The sequence below is a fragment of the Sinocyclocheilus rhinocerous genome, unplaced genomic scaffold (assembly GCF_001515625.1).
Source record: "Sinocyclocheilus rhinocerous isolate Xijiao unplaced genomic scaffold, SAMN03320098_v1.1 scaffold328, whole genome shotgun sequence".
Taxonomy (NCBI): Eukaryota; Metazoa; Chordata; class Actinopteri; order Cypriniformes; family Cyprinidae; genus Sinocyclocheilus; species Sinocyclocheilus rhinocerous.
The window spans coordinates 353,314-359,237 of NW_015650507.1; positions in this window are offsets into that span (position 1 = coordinate 353,314).

Below are 5,924 nucleotides of genomic sequence, written 5' to 3' on the forward strand. Positions count from 1 at the left end.
AATTATATAGCTTCATATAGGTTCATGAAAAAAATCACTTCATATTATGTGCATATTGAACATCAGTCGCCTCTGAGAGCATGGATACAGATATCTGACAGCTACAGGTCACTCCACTGGCCTAGAGGAGAGTATGATGGAATATAGCAAATATTACATAAAACCCCAGCAATTAAATATCTGTGGCATTTGTCACTTTTGTCTCGTGCACCTGACCGCAGCGTCTCCCCTCGCTCTTTCCCTCTTTCATTCATGCCATCCCTCTCTTTCAGCTCTTGTCTTTTCTCATGACACGTCACCTCATGCGACAGGACAGAAAAAGAGTTACGCAGCAGGAATCCGCCAGCGCATTTCACTCTATTTGTTTGTTCCTGCGCTCCAGCTCTGTGTGTTTGTTTGGTTTGCGCTGGTTTATTTATGTTGCAGTGTTGTAGCGCTTGGGCCCTGCGCTGCCTCACCGCTTCACGCTTCACTTCTATGAGGGAATGTTACAGAGTAAATACACAAACGAGACGGCGACGCGTCAAGCAGAACCAGAGCAGGCAAACATTCATAACACTGGATTATTTTGGCTCGTTTTCATCGGAACCCTTTTATTTGGTGTTTATTTTGGTTAGCGTGCGAGATCTGCTGTGTGTTTGTGAGGAGTGCATATCCGCTCGCTCACCGCGTGCAATCTGTCGTTGTGTGTTTCCGCAGGTAAACGGCCGCACCAGTGTCAGATCTGCAAGAAAGCGTTTAAACACAAGCATCATCTGATTGAACACAGCCGCCTGCACTCCGGAGAGAAGCCCTACCAGTGCGACAAATGCGGAAAGCGCTTCTCGCACTCGGGCTCGTACTCGCAGCACATGAACCACAGGTACTCGTACTGCAAGAGAGAGGCGGAGGAGCGTGAGGCGGCCGAGCGAGAAGCCCGAGAGAAGGGTCACCTGGAGCCCACGGAGCTGCTGCTAAACCGGGCGTACCTGCAGAGCATCGCTCCACCCGGATACCCAGAGCATACACCAGAGCCTATCCTGAGGGATGGCCTGAACGGGAGCATTCGGGAGCGACTCAAGGAGGTGGAAGGAGCGTTCGTGAAGATGGGCCGGCGAGACGAGGAGGAAGAGGAGGAGGAAGAGGAGAGCGAAAACAAAAGCATGGACACCGACGTGGACACCATGAGGGACGAGGAGGAAAACGGCGAGCACTCGATGGACGAGAGCTCCGTGGACGGCAAAACCGAATCCAAATGGGATCCTGAGGACGGCGTGGAGGACGCGGTGTAGCCGCTCGCTCGGGGGACGGGTCGTCTGCGAAGCTGCATTATGCAAAAATAAAAAAAAAAGGAAAATAAAATAAAATAAATGAAGTTTTAAAAATTTGTACAGTATTAAGGCCTAACGTATGTGTGGTGCTACCATCCTATGTGTTCCATAGTATTTATAGCACAAACTAGTAACTTGTACAAAAATTGCACTCTGCTTCTATAATCACTACGAGAATAATGAAATTATTTGCTGATGTATATTTATACAGTGTTAAAAAGGGGTGCAGGGGATCAGTATTTAATGCGTTTTTTCTGCCCTCGCCACACACTCTTTTAGGCCGAATTCACGTGAAGGACCGTAACAGTATTCCATTTGCTTTGACGATTTCGAGTCTTAAAGAGACTGTTTGGAGAGAGAACGATCATTCGACCGGGACAGACGACGGATGGACTGAGCCTTTGGAAGGTTGTTGCCTTATATGCAAACTTGTTAATCAGCGCGTTTCTAAAGTGCCAACCCTGTTCAGTATTACAGGAGAGCGACGCGAGCCGTCTCTCTCACTCGCTCTCTCTCTCTCCGATCAGCTCTTTAGTTTACAACGACGTTTGTGCAATTTCGTTCTCAGTATTACACCAAACAGTTTTGCAATGATAGTATTGCATCCTTTTATTTGTAGGTTTAAATAACATCTTATTTATGTGGCCCATTTTGTATCTCCTGATTTTATTTATTTCATACTGTACAGTACAGTATTATAGTTCTTCAATAAATAGATCTATTTTAGTAAAATGGAACCTGGAGTTGATGAGAGCATTTATTGTGTTTTGAAACATTAATTGTGAAATGCAATTTTCGATTTCATTTCAGTTCATTTTTTGGTTGTTCTATTATTTTTTTCCAGTTTCTGGAAATTCCAAAATTTGGGAACTTTTGATACGATATTGTGAGAACACTGTATTTTCAACTGAAAAAAACAAAAAACAGATCCACTTTCATGTCTTTTGTTGAAGTGGAACAGGGACAGTTGAAATTCAATGTATGATAATATCATGACTGAAAACACACGGATCTTTCCTGAAATGTCTTTGTAAGAGTATTATGGACTTTTTAATTTGTAATTTCTCTTGGAAATGACCATGCTCAAATAAAAGTAGCCAAATTAAAGAACTTTTCAAGAACGCGTGTGAATGTGAGTGAGCGTGTGTGGACTGAATTATCATACGTCGTCCATATATTCATGTGTTTTTGTTTTAGAGGACACTTCAGTCCTGGCTTTGACTCTATGAGAGCGGCGGAAATCTCACCTTTCAAAGGTGATTCTCAGGCTCCGTCATTAGATATTCCTACAACTTCAGAGCCGTTGAAGGCCGAGCAGGTTTTCAATGAACTCTTCAAATAAAGAGCAGAGAACCTGTCGAACAAAGCGAGAGCGAGACAGACAGAGAGACAGAGAGACAGCTTAAAGTGTCTTGAGTTCCTACAGCATATGCATATGAAAGCATGCAGATCAAACGCTCTCTCTCTCTCTCTCTCACACACACACACACACACACACACTGAAGACGCCCAGCCATCCGCGTCTCCTCACCTCACCTGATCAATTGAGTTTGCAAATGACAAAAAAGGAATACATTTTTTTAAAGTTTTTAAGAATAAAAAACATCTTTCATCTATTCAGATTACCAGTTTCAAATGTTTATTGAGAGAACAATTATAACAGAATTTTAAACTGAGGTTATTAATAACAATAATAATACTTAGAACTTATTTTTATATATTTTCTTTTATAAAATGGTATACATATACACAAAGAATTGTCACAGTTTTTAGTCCAGTGAATATGTATCATGGTGGTTTGTTTTTGAAAATCAAAATCAATTCCTGTATGAACACAAACCATGTATATATTTAATGAAAAGCTACTGAACATTGGTATCAGAATTATTTCTCATTGAAACTGCAATTAGAAAAAAAAATTAAAAGTGTAACATTACAACATATGTGACAGTTTGCTCAAACAAGGGTGACATTTATGGAAAAACAACTGCACAGTTCTACAAAAAAATGTGTTATTGGAGTTTTAGTTTGAAATGTCTAAAAAATAAATAAACCAAGACGAGTAATATTATCAGTATCAGTCTATATGAATTATTGAAATGGAAAAAAGGACATTGATAATATTAATTATTTTTCTTTAAATAATAATTATAAAAAAATATATTCTGAATCAGGTTTCAAAATAAATGTATTCAAAATAAATACATTTTAATTCTGTATATTATTTGTAAAAAATATAATGCATGTATGAAAATGTTTTAAAATAAGTCTGAATGTGTTAATACATTAATAAAATAATTCATGAACTAAAAATTAAAGACAATTTTTAAAGTATTTAATAATCTAGGTTCATGTTATTTTAAAATACTATTGGCCATTGTTAATTAAAATGTGTTCAAAATACATTTTACAACTTGTTTTTTTTATTAATTTTTTATACAGTGCTACAAGTGTGTTAGTATAAGTGCAAATCATCATTAACATTGATTTATAAATGCTGTAAATATAAAAGGCAATACACTAAAACCATATTAAAGTTAATGAAACTATATTAAATTAAACAAATTAAAATTAATAAACGTTTTAGTTTGTGAGTATTTTCTACATATTACAGAAGTTCTAAAATCTTTAATTTAGATAAGGTCTTTTATATTGAATATATATTTGAATCATATTAATTTACACTGAAAATAAATTAAACATGTACATACACTGTTCATCAAAAGTTTGAACACGCCTGACTTAATATATTTCACATTGTCTAAAAAAATTGTTTGCTCATTTACATTTTCTGCTGAAAATGTTTAATATTAAAAGTTTTCATGTGTGTCATGTTTCAGTGACTACATCATTCCCATATTTCCATGTATTTCATTTTGTCATGACTTTAATGTTATTTAGACATTATTTAGATATTAGTTTATACACATATATATATATATATATATATATATATATATATATAGCACCTGTCAGGGTTATTTTCTGTTTTGGTATAGTTCTGTATTCCTTAATTTGACCCAGTTTCCTTTGTTCCCATTTTCCCACCACACCCACACACATTAGATTTATTATTAAAGACTGTTAGTTTGTTGACTTCTCCTGCATTGTGTGCTTGATCCTGCACAACGCCTTACAATACTGTTGTAAATATACCACTGTCGTAATTACAGTGCATAGCTGTACACATAGATATGTATAGGTAGATGCCACAACATTGCGCAGCCTCTGGTTGAAAAAAAGGCAACAATTTAAATTCCTGAAGAAATAGGATAAACATTCAAAGGTAAGAAGTGTTGGTTTGTGTTTTTAATATGTATTAACTCTATATTACGTTTTTTAAAACTATAGTACCTTTTAAACGTCGTGTTAGCTAGCGGCTTTGTTTTGTTGTGTTTATAGCAAAATCATCTGCTGAAGTCTATTGTAGATACAGATATTCATATATGCGTTTAAATAGGGTTGCAGACATACAGGCAACTTGCTCTCGAGGATTCACAGACCTGCTTTGACCATTCCAATATGGCAGATGGCTTACATATAGTGGTTACGTATAGCACTAATAGAGCATCTACCTATACACACCTATGGCTGTACACATGCATTTGTTGCTGCCGTGAAGCAATCCGGTTCAGAGAAAAATTATGAATTAATTCAGTTACTGTTGAGTGTGGTGCAGAGCCAAAATGGCATTGAGTGTTAAGATGACGGCCTCCATTATCAGAACGTGGGCCATGCTAAATGGAATTTAGCACAGAAAAGAATGTATTAATCCTATATTCTGTGAAACGGATTTCACTTTATTCTCAGTTATTGTACTGTGAACAGTGTTACAGGACAATATGTGCCAACCCTATTCAGTGTGTACGTTGTGACATTATTATATAAATGTAATATTAAATGTTGATTCTATAGAGACTGATGAATATGAAAGAACACAGAGACAATTGAATTTTTAAAATGATACTTTATTCTGTTGAATTTAGACCTTTGGTTGTCTTTACAAGTCATGTATTTTGATGAAAGTACAGTATGCGGTTTTGGAGCTGGATTGTATTTGTGAATGTCAGTGTTGTTTATACTTTGAAAAGAGATTATTTCCTTGAACTTGAAAAGCAGACTCAATTAAACACAGCAGAGCTTGCACCTACAAAACCTCACTGACATTCTCGCTGTTCCTACAGTTCCTTTACCTTACCCACTTGGGCTTCTCTCAGGTGTGTAACAACGGTTACACCAGTATCTATAAAATGTTAAAAATGTAAGACTCGCTACACATTTCGTGAAGAAGGTGTATTCATTCAGTTCCAGCCAATGAAATGCACCTTCACAACCACACTCGAATGCTATTGGTTCAGGGTATAGTCAATCTTTGAAGGCCAGTAGACAGTCACATGCTGCAAAAGGGAGTGACTGAATGGAAAATACTAGTCATGGAAGACTTTGTTCATTTACAAATTTTGCTCAGATTTATTTTGCATCATATTCAACAAAGTTCATAGTCAAAATATTATAGAAATATTTCTGGCACACATTATTTAACAGAGTCAAAATTTCTGATTCATCCTCAAGTTTTGCGGGACTCAGACTTTTGACCTAACTCAATTATTCATG